General features: G+C 46.8%; 1 long non-coding RNA gene across 1 annotated transcript; it reads right to left on the bottom strand.

Moving 5' to 3' along the window:
* Nucleotides 1-687: 687 nt before the first annotated feature.
* Nucleotides 688-10,625, bottom strand: LOC143768404 (uncharacterized). The gene is made up of 3 exons (XR_013213848.1): nucleotides 10,525-10,625; nucleotides 4,247-4,369; nucleotides 688-768 (listed from the first exon to the last, which is right to left on the bottom strand). It is a non-coding gene; the product is annotated as an uncharacterized LOC143768404 (long non-coding RNA).
* Between the last annotated feature and the right edge of the window lie 6,467 nt (nucleotides 10,626-17,092).

A 17,092-nucleotide genomic window follows, 5' to 3' on the forward strand; every position in this document is an offset into this window, starting at 1 on the left:
GAGTACCCTGATGAGATGAGGTAAGATATCAGGGATGATGAAGGGATTAAGATGAGGTAGAAGTTAGTACTGCAGGTTAGAAGCATGAAGGCTACGTTCACATTTGCGTTGTGCGCCGCAGCGTCGGGCGCTGCAGCGTCGCCGCATGCGTCATGCGCCCCTATATTTAACATGGGGGCGCATGGACATGCGTTGTGTTGCGTTTTGTGACGCATGCGTCTTTTTGGGCGCACGCATCAGGGCGCAGAGGACGCAGCAAGTCGCAGCAAGTTGCATTTTTTTTCCGTTCAAAATCATGCAAAAAAAGGACGCATGCGTCACAAAACAATGCGTTTTGCATGCGTTGTGCGTTGCTTCGCCGATGCATCGCCGACGCAACACACAACAACGCAAATGTGAACGTAGCCGAAGTTAGAGTAACAAGAGAATCCTTTCTCTAGTCCTGAAGCATGTGTTGTACAAGATGGCGCTGACCAAGAAGAAGGAAGTGAGATAAAGATAGGAGGAGTTGCAGAAAGAAAGGTATTATGGGTAAAGCAGAGTAATATTACATGAACACCACAATATAACAACGGCCAGTAGATGGCAGCAAAGTACAACAAACACAATAGATGGAATTAAACCATATACATTACATAATGTCCTATAATGACTGAATATCTTGCAAAAGATTAGCTAACTGCACACCACACGTCTCAGTTTCTTTAATACAGGTCACCGTTCCTGGCCAATCCTGCTTGTAATAGTCTCAGCTGTCTGTTTTTGCCACTATAATGCCAAGAAAAGGAGGGGAGAACCAAGATTATGGTCACTGATGTGAATAAAACGGTTTATTTATTGAAGAAATATAAGGTTGTTGAACAGAAGGCGCATATCAAAAATCCATATTGTAAAAAATGCACATAAAAACAGTATATAATGTTGCTGCAAACAAAAACAAAATACAGACAAACCACAAAGGTGTACCATGTGATATAAATGATTTGTATGAAAATACGACAAAAATTGTGTTTAAATCACAAAAATCCTAAAAGATATTGGACTGAAAAAAAATGATTTAAAAATTGCAAAATTGCTGTATGTGATGTGGTATACATCTATATGTTAGAGGTATCAAAATTACATAAATATATATGTACTTGGTATAATCAATGTTAGTAAAGTGCTCACCTACAATACGCAAAACAGCACAGAGACAAGCCTCAAAACTTCTGGACTGGAACAAGGTAATTTGGAGTGATGAGAACAAAATTTGGCCACAACCATAGACATTACATTTGGGGAGAGGTCAACAAGGCCTATGATGAAGGGAACACCATTCCTACTGTAAAGCATGGAGGTGGATGTTTTGGGGATGTGTGAGCTACAAAGGCACAGGAGACTTGGTCAAAGTTGAAGGAAAGATTAATGTAGCACGTTATCAGCAAATACTGGAGGCAAACTTGCACTCATTAGCCCAAGAGCTGTGCATGGGAGGAACTTGGATGTTCCAACATGACAACGATCCAAAACACAAGGCCAAGTCGACCTGTCATTGGCTAAGCAGCACAAAGTGAAAGTTCTGGAGTGGCCACCTCAGTCTCCTGACCTCAATATCATTGAGCCACTCTGGGGACATCTCAAGCGCGCAGTTCATGCTAGACAGCCCAGGAATTTACAGGAACTGGAGGATTTTTACCAAGAAGAGTGGGGAGCTTTACCATCTGAGAAAATAAAGAACCTCATCCACAACTACCACAAAAGACTTCAAGCTGTCATTGATGTTAGAGGGGGCAATACACGGTATTAAGAAATGGGGTATGTGAACTTTTGATCAGGGTCATTTGGATGTTTTGGGTTGACATTATGATTTAAAAAGAGAAAGCACAGCAGTCTGCTAATGAGTAGCTTCACCCAACTACTAATCATGAGTGGAGAAAAAGTTTTGGTGCTATCATTCATATTCCCTGAAAAAAGGCCAAGAAAGCAAAAATTCTGCCGGGGTATGTATACTTTTGAGCACAACTGTATATATGTAACTTAGCCAATGGGAGAGGTATGACATGGATTGACGTATGCACCCATAGGAGGTTCTTCAAGCCCCATGTTATTTGCATCACGTGACCCGTAACATCATGGTCAGATGGCTGTGATGCCTAAGAAGGAGGACGCCAGATGCAGAAGCCAGCAGAGCGTAGTGTGCGCACACCTATTACCTCACCTCATCCATTGGATGATGAGAGAGTGTGTGATGCTATGTAAAATCCTGTATATGGTGGTATTGTAATTTGAAAGCATACCACAAGATGGCGATGTAGGTAAGTATAATAGTGGTTCTAAAGGTAATGGACGAAAGTGATATGTGCAAATAAATATGCATTATGTTATATCTTTGCCCCAGGTTAGTCAGTAGATAGCCAGTAAAAACTATCAACTGCTGAAGACGCTTGAATTTTAATATTTTTTATGTATTATGATGAAATTTAATAACAATGCAAATTCACACATTGTGCAAAAAAAGAGAGCAACAAGTAATAAAGTGCAAATTGAAAAAATGGAAATAAAATCATATACATGAAAAAATGGAAGAATGTATATGAAAAGAAGCAAAAAGTAATAAGGTGCAAACTACAAGTGTGTTGAGTGCAAAGCAGAATTATATTCATGTAAAAACATACACATGTATATAGTGTGTGTATATACAGTATATATATATACTGTATATATATATATATATATATATATATATATATATATATATAAATGTACAGTGGGTACGGAAAGTATTCAGAAGTTAATTTTTTTCTCAATAATGTACACTCTGCACCCCATCTTAACTGAAAAAAAAACAAATGTAGAAATTTTTGCAAATTTATTAAAAAAAGAAAAACTGAAATATCACATGGTCATAAGTAATCAGACCCTTTGCTCAGTATTGAGTAGAAGCACAGTACAGAGCTAGTACAGACATGAGTCTTCTTGGGAATGATGCAACAAGTTTTTCACACCTGGATTTGGGGATCCTCTGCCATTCTTCCTTGCAGATCCTCTCCAGTTCCATCAGGTTGGATGGTGAACGTTGGTGGACAGCCATTTTCAGGTCTCTCCAGAGATGCTCAATTGGGTTTAGGTCAGGGCTGTGGCTGGGCCAGTCAAGAATGGTCACAGAGTTGTTCTGAAGCCACTCCTTTATTATTTTAGCTGTGTGCTTAGGGTCATTGTCTTGTTGGAAGGTGAACCTTCAGCCAAGTCTGACGTCCAGAGCATTCTGGAAGAGGTTTTCATCCAGGATATCTCTGTACTTGGCCGCATTCATGTTTCCTTCAACGACAACCAGTCGTCCGGTCCCTGCAGCTGAAAAACACCCCCATAGCATGATGCTGCCACGATCTCTCACCAAAGCTCTTCTCCCACGATTGCTCAGTTTGGCTAGATGACCAGGTCTAGGAAGACTTCTAGTGGTCCCAAACTTCTTCCATTTAAGGATTATGGAGGCCACTGTGCTCTTAGGAACCTTGAGTACTGCAGGAATTCTTTTTAACCTTGGCCAGATCTGTGCCTTGCCACAATTCTCTCTCTGATCTTCTTGGCCAGTTCCTTTGACCTCATGATTCCAAGACTTCTCCCGAATATCCCCCATCCTCTGGCATTCTGTGCCCCAACACGTCCGACTATCAACCACATTCGGATCTTTCAGACGGAACCTGAAAACTCACCTCTTCAGGAAAGCCTACAGCCTGCACTGACCCCGCTGCCTCCTCACCACTACTGGAGCTACTGCCTCACCAACACCGGAGCTCCTGCAACCCCCAACCTATTGTCTCCTTCCCCATAATCCTGTAGAATGTAAGCCCGCAAGGGCAGGGTCCTCGCCCCTCTGTATCAGTCTGTCATTGTTAGTTTGCTTACTGTAAGTTATATCTGTAATTTGTATATAACCCCTTCTCATGTACGAGTGAAGTATATATGAAAGATTAATTTATATATAGTTCCTTAAGTATGTGTCTGTCAAAGTTGATAGATAATACATGGATAAATATTAAATAATATAAATAATGATGTGTAAAATAGATAAAAAGATAATAAATATGTGTATAATAAATAATAATAATAATAATAATATATAAAATGTAATTAAACAAAATAATACAAAGAAAAATAAAGAAAATAAGTATTGTGTTACTGTATGTGACATTGTAGAGAAAACAACAAATAGATATAATGATGGAAATTTAATGAAACTGTCCATATATCTGATAGAACTCACTGTGGAAAAAAGAGAGACAGGATCTTGTCCTTTTCATATCCTTTGTTACTTCATAGGAAATATTCTTGTTGTTGAGGGCAATGTGTAGGTGAAGCCATCACAAGATTATTAATACTGAAAAGGCTGGAAAAATGAAAAACAAATAAAAAATAAGTAGATTACAATCTATACTAATTAAAATCACACTATATAACTAGAAAACAATAAAACACGCAAACAACAAATAATTGTATCCTAAGGGTATGTGCACACGTTGCAGATTTGCCTGTGGAATTTTCTGTGCAGATTCTTCCTCTTTGCCAGAAAACGCAGGTTCAGATTTGATGCTTTTTGATGCGTTTTTTTATGCGTTTTTTTCATGCAGATTTGTATACGTTTTTGAAAGCTAAATAAAGATCTATTATTGAACAAAAAAAAATTGTGATGTCATTTCTTGTCCAACCTCTTCATTTACATACTCCATTGAAGATTAATGTTTACATACACAGACAGATAGATAGATCTATAGATAGATAGATCTAAAGATAGATCTATAGATAGATCTATAGATAGATCAAGAGATCTATCTATCTATCTATAGATCTATCTATCTATATATATATATATATATATATATATATATATATATATATGATTTTACTGTCAGCCTAAAAGACCCAATCAGCAGACGAACGAGCACTTTACTTGCTTATTCGGTTATATCAGGCATGTATATGTGGCACCCCAGGGGTTCAGGTACCACAGTGGTATTGCCTTCCTCTCGGGGAGGGTGATGCCATGCCTGGAGACGAGGAGAGTCCCTTTGGCAGGTAAGCTGTTCATTCAACACATTCTGTCTCCAGGACAGAAGGGGGAGCTCTAAACCTGTTTTAAGGGAAACTTCCCTTAATACATTCTGGTCTGGAGGAGGAGTTAGTCTGGAGCAGACAAGGAACAGAGAAGGAGCTCAGGAGAAGTCAGGAGCTAGAGGAGAGCTGCGAGTGGGCTCCCTCTAAGCTAAAGCAAAACCCGGCACTGGGAGCCTGAGGCTGTGAGAACTCCACCGTCACCTGTTGTCTGTACCCTAGACTGAAATTGACTGCCAACAGTAAACCAGGTAAAGACATTGCAACCCCATGTCCTTCGTTTATTCTGGCACCATACCTCTCTGGCCAAACACACCGGGAGCCCTGGGGACCCCGCTTCACCTGTGGGAAGCGACACCATCCTTGCTGCAGCACCATCGCCCCCAGAGGACCCCTTTAAGCAGCGTCAGTCACCTCTGACCAAGAACCACAGGTGGCATCACGAACACAAACTTTATTCAAACCCCTTTAAAGCCCTTCCCCCTTTTACTTGGGCGCCCAGGGCAACAGAACGGGTTGCTGCCATCGTGACCTCCCCTTTAACAATGACCGGACCCGGTACTGAGTACCCCACGGCCCTGGCAGGCGACTCAACTTGGCGTCATGAACAGGATTTGTGCCCTGGCATCACCGGGTACTGTGCGCCATAGACTGTGTTAAACTGTGTAGAAGCCGCCATTGCCGCACCTTGTGGAGCGCGAGGAGAAGAAGGAGGCGTACCTTTGTGGGCGGAGCTGGTAAAAGCGCAAAAAGGAAGTGGGTGCCATGCAGGAGAGCTGCAAGTGAGGACGTCGGAAGCCCCGGAAGGAGGACCTGGAGGAGCACCTTACTGAGTGCCGGAGGAGCTGCTGCAGACCCCGGTGGCGAGACGTCAGACCAGCTTGAGGATAGCACGGGGGAAGGGACATGTCTGACCTGGGAGGAGATGTGGCGGTGGTTGCAGCCACAGGCCCCATGATGCCCCCAGGCCCCACGGTGGACCCAGCCGCAGGCCCCATGATGCCACCAGGCCCCGCGTTGCCCACAGCTCCTGCAAACTGGCCGGACCCCGCCGCAGTAACAGCTCCTATAATGCTGCTATCCATGCCCTAGATACCAGGAGCAGCCTGGCTGCCACAATATTCAGGGGAGTCCCATACGCTGAGTGACTTTAAAGAAAGGCTATGCAGTCTATTTGAAGTAAATCCCCTGACAGAATATCAAAAGGTCAACATTCTAACTGGTCACTTAATTGGCGCACCACAAAGAGAAGTGAAATCCTGGCCGGATATCGAAAAAAGAACTGTTAAGCAGATATTTGCCAAACTTAAAACCACTTTTGACACCCGCACTGCTGCAGAAATGAGGTTTTTAGGGTGCAAACAAAGAGCACAGGATAGCATACAGGACTATGCCCTTATTCTCCAGGAGGCACTGCGGGCCATTAAACAGGTTGACCCTAACAGTGTGCAGGATGGGGACAAATTATTAAAGGAGCAATTTATTGAGGGACTCCTGTCCAGCACCCTCCGGACACAGCTGTGCATCCTGGCCTTGCAAAACCCTGACCTGAACTTTACACATTTTAAGGACAGGGCCATCCGGGTGTTGTATGAACCACAGCCCAGCCGCACAGTGCCCCCTAGGCGTCTAGCAATCACGTACCACCAGGAGGTGGCATCCTTTCATCAGGCACCTGTTGAGGCCGACGCACAGATCCTGGATGATGACCCTTCTGCAGGACTGCACCTCCAGGAACTGACTAAAAGCGTAGCTGCACTAGCCAAAACCGTGCAGTCCCTGCAGAAATCCCCAAAGGAGAAGATCCAGCTGGCTTCCAGTCCAGATGACGTCCCCTGGCGACGACAGAAGAGGATCCCACCGATTAGAGGAAGAGACAACGACCGCAATCATCAGGATGGATGACCCATTTATCTCCGCTGTAACCAGGTGGGACACATCGCAAGGTTCTGCCATTTAAACAAGCAACCCCTGGGGCAGAGGGCCAACCCCCAGGAGTAGGACGACCAGGCCCACAAAACTGGCGAGCCAAGTATGTCAGAGGATGACCGATCCTCCACATTGTGATGGACGGCATCCCGATGAACACTTTACTGGGCACCGGCTCTCAGGTGACGACTATGCCTTACATTCTCTGCAAACGGTATTGGGCTGACTCAGACAGTACCCATGGCCCAGATAGCAATTTGACGATAGTAGCCAGTAATTGTCAGCCTTTGCCACAGGTGGGGTACAAGGAGGTAACCATTAAGGTGTGGCGGGTAGAATTGAAGGCCCAAGGACTTGTGATTGTTGATATTGACTGTCAAGAATGTAACCCCATGATATACTAATGTCATAGAAAACTGCCTTGCCAAGGTTATTGTCTTGTTACAACAGGTGGCCGAAACTGCAGGTTCCAGTGAGCAGCGTGCCCTGCAAAAAGAAATCAGAGCCCTGATGCAAAGACAACAGGTAGAATTGTCTGGTGGAGAAGTTGGCCGTGTCACAGTGAGTGATCCGATCCCTATTGTAATACCCCCCAGGAGTGAAATGTTAATTTGTTGTCGGGCAGCAATAGGCCTCAGCGGTAAAGACTACCAGGCCCTGGTACAATCTGTGTATTCAGATAGTAGGCCCACAATCCTGACAGCCAGAGGGGTGGTTGATGTCCGCAAGGGGCGGGTACCAGTATGTGTCCTTAATTGTGGAGAGAAAGAGGTCCACTTACCCAGATATGCCACACTTGCTAAACTGTTCACTGTTAATGATAATGCAATACGGGCAACAGAACCCTTGGTCATGTCCGACCAGGGGGAGGACAATGGCTCTGCAGGACAGTTGGAGGATTGGTGTCAGAAGTTACACGTGGGCACTGACTCTACCCCATCACACTAAAAACATGGGGCTTACCAGGTGGTCCATGAGTATCAGCGGGTATTCAGCAAACACCCACTAGATTTTGGGCAGGTAAAACGGGTTCAACATCATATCCCCACTGGAGGTCATCCGCCCATTAAAGAGTAGTACCGGCCTGTACCTCCAGCTCACTACCAATGTGCCAAGAGTATGTATGTTACGAGAGATGAAGGAGGCTGGGGTAATCAGAGATAGTTGTAGCCCCTGGGCTGCTCCATTAGTCCTCGTCAGGAAAAAGGATGGTACAATGAGGATATGTGTTGATTACAGGCAGATAAACCGCATTACACATAAGGATGCATACCCGTTGCCCAGAATCGAAGAGCCATTAGCTGCTTTAAAATCCGCTAACTATTTCTCCGCCTTAGATCTCACTAGTGGGTATTGGCAGGTTCCCGTGGCAGAGGCGGATAAGGAAAAGACTGCCTTCACGACTCCGATGGGCCTCTCTGAATTCAAGTACATGCCGTTCGGACTGTGCAACTCACCAGGAACATTCCAGAGGATGATGGAGTGCTGTCCCGGGCACAAGAATTTTGAAACCGTCCTGTTGTATCTGGATGATGTCATTGTCTTCTCTAAGACTTATGAAGACCACCTGAAGCACCTGGCCAAGGGGTTTGAAGCTCTGTCCAACTTTGGCCTCATGGTAAAACTATCAAAGTGCCACCTGTTGAAACACAAAGTGCAGTACCTGGGCCAGGAGGTAAGCGCCGAAGGTGTGGCACCAGACCCTGATAAGGTCACCGTGATCAGGAACTGGCCAAACCCCAGCAACATCCACAAAGTCCGGCAGTTCCTCGGTGTGTTGGCACGACACCACTCTTGCCAAACACACCGGGAGCCCTGGGGACCCCGCTTCATCTGTGGGAAGCGACACCATCCTTGCTCCAGCACCATTGCCCCCAGAAGACCCCTTTAAGCAGCGTCGGTCACCTCTGAACGAGAACCACAGGCGCCGTCACGAACACAAACTTTATTCAAACCCCTATAAAGGCCTTCACCCTTTTACTTGGGCGCCCAGGGCCACGGACTCTATCTGCGCATGCTCCACCTCCCGGCGGCCATTTTCCCGAAGTCCGTCACACAGGAAAGCATGGACAAACTGCCGGGGGGCTCTGGTCTTTCACAGAATGTCGGCAGAGCCTCACGCAGCACCGGAGACGCAAGCATCACCCTGGGGAGCGGCGGACATCCTGGGCAGCGGTGGCGGACACCCCGTCATCCCAGCCTGCAACGGTACCGGTAAGCGGTATATCCGCTTTGCAAGACGCACCCCCATTTCCCCCTAAAAATCCGATATATCTTTTGTCCTACCACTATCTGTTTTTTGCATATCTGACCATTGTATATGTCTAACCATCGTGTATATAGTGTATTGTCTAATGTACCCTTAAGCCGATTAAATATATAATTTAACCTTAGGCTGCTCTTTTATCTGGCTCCAAGAATCCACACATCTTTTCATGCTACCGGGGCTGGTTTCTGGCCCGATATAATCCCGTTATTGGATCGGCTTATATCTAATGAGGAACTGGTGGAAGTCCTACCAGTCTGGCAGCGCTCTGTTTCACTGATGCAAGTGAAAGGCCTGACAGGGTTGTGAGCGACTGTGGTGTCATGTCAGTGACTGTATGGGCCACATCCTCTCACTCCCTGTGCCTCCCTGGGACCGTGAGGTCACGGGGCGCCTGTGTAAAACTGTATCAACCTGACCCTTTGTGTCCCCAGAGGGTGTAGAACATCACGTTTGTGAAAGTGGGGAGACTGCATTATGTAATCTGTCTGACATTATAGTGACGTCAGGCAGGGTGGCGAGGTGAGGGTTCATCATATGTGGTGGCAGCGGTGGGATTCTGTGTGATCTCTCCAGTGTTATCCTTCACATTATTGAATATTGAATTAACCGGATTATTAAGGGAAACTGTCACCAGATTTTTGCCATCTAATCTGAGAGCACCATAATGTAGGGACAGAAACCTTGATTACAGTGATATGTCCCTTACTAGGCTACTTACTGTAATTTTGATAAAATCACTGTTTTATTAGTAGGAGATTATCAGTGGTCCTCCATATTCATGAGCTCTGTATAACCCCACCACTAATTGACAGGTTTCTGCCTATGCAGAGTGTATACAGAAAACTGCCAAATCAGTGGTGTGGGCAGAGTTATACAAAGCCCAGCATTCAGAGAACTAGTAGATCTACAGCAGAGAAAACTGTGATTTTATCCAAACTGCCTCAAGCAGCCCCGTAAGTGACAGATTACTGGAATCAGAGTCTTTGCCCCTACATCATGCTGCTCTCAGATGGGATAGCGGAAACCTGGTGAAAAATTCCCTTTAATGCTGTCAATCTGGAATTTTACTGATATGATGTGCAAACATACCAGTGCTGAAGACCACCCAACTCATTAGACTACTCAGTTAACCAGAATAAAACATTTTCAGCACTTATCAAATAAAGGAAATGCTTCACTGTCTTCACTATGTGCTTCTTTAGAAATACAGAACTGATATAAAAAAGTGGTATTACATTTTCCTGTGAGTATTTTCCGGACACGTGACCATAGACAGAGGTGACAATCTCACCAGGGCTCTAGGTTTTGATGGACACCAATGACCACGCCAGCACTGAATATCAGTATTTATTCTGTGTACTATGACATCACACTTTATAATCCCGGGACTGTCTAATTACTGCGCACATTGTCCTTGTATTACAATACTATGTGTATTACACCCGTGCAGTCATAATACGAGGACTGGCATAATGTTGACTCAGACACTCTGGTGTAGATTGCTCTAATTATAGTTGATTGAGGATAAACACTTCAATACAACTTGTACAATACACAGTCCAGGAACAATAATAACTGGGCTATAAGGGATACTTGGTTTGGCACGTACGTATGCTCTTTTTTTTAATGAAAAGTGTATGGCCGTTTGAACAAAGTCCATCGGGATACAGAAAAAAAATGTCCAAACTCACTGATGTCAATGACTGGGTGCATAATGTGAAAGAGACCATATGGATGTCATACGTGTTGCATCTGTGTGCTGTTCATTTCAAATATGGACTTGTATATGTGGCCTAAGGCCAAATTCCGGTGTCCCTGTATCATGGTCTGAGTACAGACTGCAATGTATGCACTGGTCAGAGGTCTCCTGACCTGAACTCACCAGCCTCATGTATATCTATAAAGCTGTCACATTTAGGTTCTGAGACTTGCTGCCAGCCCAGTGCATACTTGGACCATGATGTACGTGTAAGGAGGAAGACCGGGCTGCGGGTGCCTGCGTTGTGCCAGGTCCGGAACTGCCGAGGCTGCGTCCAGTGTTGCCAGGGGGAAAGAATGACTAAGCTCGGGCAGAGAGCAGGAAGCGCGGGAAAGAGCTCTCAGTTTCCCGCCAGCGGTGAGAGCAGAGAGAGGTGTGCGGCGCGCTCCGCAGTTACAGAAGCAGTGCGGAGAGGTGCCCCAGCAGAACTTGCGCGAACACTCCGGTGAGACAGTGTGTGTGCAGAATGCCGCAGAGTGCAGTGCTCGCGCGGAGGAGCGGGGGCCAGGTGCAGGACCCTGAGGTGCGTTCCCCATATCTGATAGACGTGCAGCAGCACACGTGTTGGACAGAGACTCTTGTAGTGATCGCCACTTCGGCTGCACAGATTTATGGACTAGGGGCTCAGTGGGCAAAACTGGTGACCGTCCGTTGCCGTCAGAAGCTGGACCGTGATTTTGTTTGGGATCCATTTGAGGACACCACGCCGACCGTTGCCGGTATTTCAACTCCCATCAGACTGTATGCGGATGAGGACCAGAAAAGACTACGATAAGTCCTGTTTAATTATTAGACTGTCACTTTAACTCTTTAACCCCCTTGATTCTTTTTTATTGTTGATTAACTCCCTGCAAGGAGATCAGTTTCATCCTTTTGTTGAAAATTAAATAATATTGTTATACAGAATTGTTCTGCAATCCCTGAGTTACTGCATTTCCAAACCTGCTTCCATACGGACATCTGAATTCAACCTAAGGGGTAGAAAAAACACAGTTGTCAGTCAAAGCATCATGGCCGGTCACACAAAGAAATGAAGCACTTACTTTTTTGGGAGTCTGGGGAACCTTGAGGTTAACTATATGCTAATTCGAATGAAAACATCTTTGTCATTCTCCCCACGGACATTGAAAGCGTAGCGTGTGACACCTTTTTTGGGAGGCAAAGAAAGAGAAGAGAGTGGGAAAATTGGGCACCATGGTGGGCAGGTCTTCGGCTGCATGTGGTCAACTGCACTATGTGGTCTCATCAAAGGGTATGTTCACAACATGTGATTACGCTGCAATTTTGTGCTGCAATTTTTCAAAATTGCAGTAATTTTGTAACAAAAAAAAAACATTTTTATAACTAGTTGGACAAACGGACAAAGAAAAAGCAACATGGTCGCATATTGTGAACCTGCTTTAAAATGTGGATATATTGTGTTAAATATTAGAAGTTAGTAAGGAATCGGATAATTAGTAATACCACTGTATGTAGGCAGTGTGGGCTTTTTTAACTGCGGGCTATGAATAGGGAGAGAAGCCAATAGGTAAACTCACTGTGTTAAATAAGGACCCAGATAAGGGAAAGGTCTTTTTGATCTGTGGATAATTTTACTGAGGGAGACCAAGCTTGGGCAGCAAGTTTGTGTTATGAATCATGTCTTTTGCAAATGGTTAGGAAATTCTGAAGGTCCATTTACACAGACTGACCGGTGGAACTAAATGACCACCGATGGGTAAGCCTTTACTGATCGGCAGGTGTTATAATAGCCTTTTTACAGAGGTACAGTAGATTGCACATAGGCTGACACTGTTCTCGGCAGCGCAGGTCTCGTTTAGGCAGAACAATGCGCTGCTGACAACGATGAACTTTTGTACTATAGAAAGGATCAATTAACCCAATGAAAGAACATTTTGCTCATTCATGGGATGATTGGCAGCCTGTTTAAGATTAATGTGAGACAAGCATGCCTTGGAAAGCTTGTTCATGATAATCTTGCAGTGTAAATGCAAATTAAAAGGGGGATTGTCCAGGTCTGGCACAAAAAGTCACTCTGCAGTCCTACACCGGAGAATCCTGGCAGTATGCAAAGTACGCGTTGTGAGGATCCACAAGTCTGCAGTCACAGAGTTCCAAATGGAGCGCCCCCACACCACCGCAGGGCCGAGGGGATACCCGGAGCCGGGCCTCTAGTTCTCAGTCTCGGGGTTGTCACGGTGGCTAGACCCGGTCCGTGGCCCTGTCCGTCAGTGGGGGGACGTCCGGTGTAATAAGTGGTAGTAATGGTAGCGATGGAGCGGTACAGTTGTGGGGTGTAAGTCGCGGTAAATAACGAGGACACCAGGTTGCAGTCTCTTTACCTCTTTACTGAAGATGTTGGAGACCTCAGTCCAGAGCGCTGTTAACTGGGTTTTCAGAGACCGGCCGGTCCAACGACACATCAGGAGTTCCTCCTTACAGGTGGGAATCAGTATCTACCTTCTAGCGCTGTGTGTTGTAGTTCTTCCCTGCTGAGCTCCCGGGATAGTCCTCACAACTGTTTCTTTCTGTCTCTACTGTTCTTTCTCCGTCCTCCAGATGATATGGTAGGACGCACCCGTATGACGGGGTAGGCCTGGAGTTCTTCCGGGACCCTAGAGTCGCCCCTCTCCCACAGCTGCCTCCGTTGTCTGCTTAGGTGTTAAGTGAGACAGCCAACCTGTAATTAGCTGTCCGGCCGTGGTTTGCAATGTACTTAAAGTCTCTTACTTGCTCGGCGTTCCGGCCACCGACTGTTTGCGCCTCAGAAGGATGTTGCCTCGGTCTAACAGCAGGACCCCTTCTGGTATTTCTCCTTTACTGTATTCCCGTTGTTTACTGGTTAGTTCTGCTCTGAGGAGTCTGCCAGGATCCCATCCCTGACAGGTCCTCTCACTAGCTCTTCCCAGCTACTTCTCCCTGTCTTCCTGTCCAACCCCCAGTTTTACCAGAGTTGTGAGGAGTGGCCTACTAGATAGGACCACCCCCCCTGGTGGCCGGAGTGTGAAGTGTGGTGTGAGTGTACCTGGTCAGAGAAACTCCTTTAGTGCAATCAGACGTACCACAGCTCCCCATAGTGGCGGAGCCACAGTACTGCAACAACCAGGACTCTGGGGTGCTGCACTCCCCCCCGGTTAAATCCAGTACTCCGGGACTGGGAAAACAAGAACAATAATACATGTTAACAGGAAACACACAAACTTTTGAAATAGCATAACAATTGAACATAACAAGGCTTCCCTTTACGGGAGGTGAGGATTCTTGAACGTTGCAAAAGTTAGGTCATGCACAGTTTATGACTCTCAGTTCAGTGATTGGAACAGCGGGGACCCCGGGTAAACAAAGGGGCCCCCCTTTTTGAAAGTTTTTGAGCAATTCACCGTCCATTACTCTATTGTCCATTTAAAAACCTGTAACAAAAAGATATATATACAACATTTTCAATTAAATAGCAGCCCTTATTAATACCTCCAAAGTTTGTAGCGGAGGGGAGTTTGATTTTGAGTGCTGCGTGTGGACCTTCGCAGCGCAGGGGTTGCTATTGGCCTAACAGGGCCCGCTATGCTTGCTACCGCTGGTGTAGTGCGCTGTCTTCTAACTACACTTCTAGTGAGTCTGGGTAGCACTGGCAGGTTGGGGCTCTCAGAGCTGCTGCTATCAACAGTGGGTACGGCAGGCTCACAGATAGCAGAGGGAGGATTTGCCGGTTCAACGGTTGGCATGGCTTCTTCAGGCAAGGCTTGTTGAGGTTGCGGGGCCGGATGATCTGGTACCACCATTGTTTCTGGTGGGTCCGGCTATGGAAACGTTAGAACAGGTACCGCGATGGCCTGATTTATCTGAGTCCAGGACTGGGGAAAGTCACCAAGGACAGTATGGAACATCTTCTCCTTTTCCACCGGCGGGGAGATTTCTGGGGCCGTGCCCCTCTCTTTCAACTTATCGGGGCAGACCTTAAGGTGATCCCTGGATACCGCTGTCGAGGTCTCCCCTCTGTCCTTGCTGATGAGACAGACCTTAGTGTTGTCGAAGTCGGATGGCAAGATGGTATACGGTTCCGCTTCCCATTGGTCATCGAGCTTGTGTAACCTCCTCTTTCGTTTAAGCACTTGCTCACCAGGTGACAGGGGAATCGCAGGAGCGTGTTGGTTGTAGTCCCTTTCTTGCTTCTGCCTAGCCTGGGCGAGACTTCTCTCTACACACTCCTGTACTTCGCGGTACCTTCGCTGCCTTTCTGCATCCCAATCTGCATCCGGCGAGGTATCTTCGGGTACTAGGACCCCCATGTCCAGATCAACGGGTAACCGACTAGACCTTCCTCGCATCAGGTACGCTGGAGTACAGTTGGTGGAACTTACTGGGATGTGGTTGTACATATCCACTAAGTCAGGCAACTTTGTCGGCCACAGATTCCGTTCCTCCACAGGCAAGGTCTTCAACAAATCGATTACTACCTGGTTCATCTTCTCGCACATCCCGTTAGTTTGAGGGTGGTACGGTGTAGTTCTGATCTTCTTACACCCGTACAACTGGCAGAATTCTTGGAACACTTCCGCTTTGAATGCAGGCCCCTGATCGGTCAGTACTTTCTCTGGGTAGCCATGGGGTCTACAAAAGTGCTGCTGGAAGGCCCTGGCGGCAGTCCTAGCTGTTAGATCCTTGACAGGCACAACCACCAAAAACCTGGAGTAGTGGTCCACGATGGTAAGGGCGTAGATATAGCCCGACCGGCTAGGCGTCAGCTTCACATGATCCAGCGCGACCAGTTCGAGCGGCCGTTTGGTGATGATAGGCCGCAGGGGAGCCCGTTGACTGTCGCGGTCCTTCCTTCGCAGACTACACGGACCACACTCTCGACACCACTTCTCAATGGTTCTCTTCATGCCAATCCAATAGAACCTCCCTCGGAGCAGCTTCTCCAGCTTCCTCCATCCGAAGTGTCCGGCTCCATCATGGTAGGCTCCCAGAACCATGGGCGCATCTCGCCTTGGCACCACTATCTGCCACACCAATTCATGAGTACGTGGGTCGATGCTCCTCCTGCACAACTTGCCATCATGGATAAACAGTTTGCTTCTCCCCTTCCACAGCTGTTGAGTTTCTTGTGGATCATCTGGGCCAGGGTGCAACCCAGCCTGCGTCAAGAGTTCCTTCACCTGACGGACCGCGGGGTCACTATCCTGGGTTTCTGCCCATCCGTGGTGGGGCAGGGGATTCAGCGTGGCATCCGGTTGGTTCTTGTGCCTGTTCTTCACATGGTGAGAGTTCTGAGTGGCTTTGGGGCGATGGAAGGCAGGCAGCTCCACCTCTTCAAGTGCCTCCGGGTCTTCTCCCACTTCTGGTAGATTGGGCATTCGGGACAGAGCATCGGCATTGGCATTCTGGTGTCCTGCCCGATATTTGATGGTGAAATCATAGTTGGACAGCCGGGCCATCCACCGCTGTTCCAAAGCCCCGAGTTTGGCAGTATCCAGATGCGTTAGCGGATTGTTGTCCGTGAAGACGGTGAATTTCGCAGAGGCCAGGTAGTGCTTAAACCTCTCTGTCACTGCCCAGACAAGGGCAAGGAATTCCAGTTTGAAGGAACTGTAGTTGTCAGGGTTCCTTTCCGTGGGACGGAGTTTCCTGCTGGCGTAAGCGATCACCCTTTCTTTGCCGTTCTGAACCTGGGACAGCACGGCTCCTAATCCCACATTACTGGCATCTGTGTACAGCACAAACGGTTGATCGTATTCGGGGTAAGCCAGTATCTCTTCTCCCGTCAGTGCCGACTTCAAACAGGTGAAGGATTCCTCCAGCTCTTCGTTCCAATCAAAGGGGGTTTTCCTCCCCTTGGTCTTCTTTGGTTGGCCCACCAGCAGATTTTGCAAGGGTGCGGCCTTCTTGGTGAAATCCTTAATGAATCTCCGATAGTAACCTACCAACCCGAGGAACTGCCGGACTTCGTGGAGGTCACTGGGCTTTGGCCAGTCCTTGATCACTGTGACCTTGTCGGAGTCTGGGGCCACTCCTTCAGCGCTCACCACATGGCCCAGGTACTGCAC

The sequence above is a fragment of the Ranitomeya variabilis genome, chromosome 4, assembly GCF_051348905.1.
Source record: "Ranitomeya variabilis isolate aRanVar5 chromosome 4, aRanVar5.hap1, whole genome shotgun sequence".
NCBI lineage: Eukaryota > Metazoa > Chordata > Amphibia > Anura > Dendrobatidae > Ranitomeya > Ranitomeya variabilis.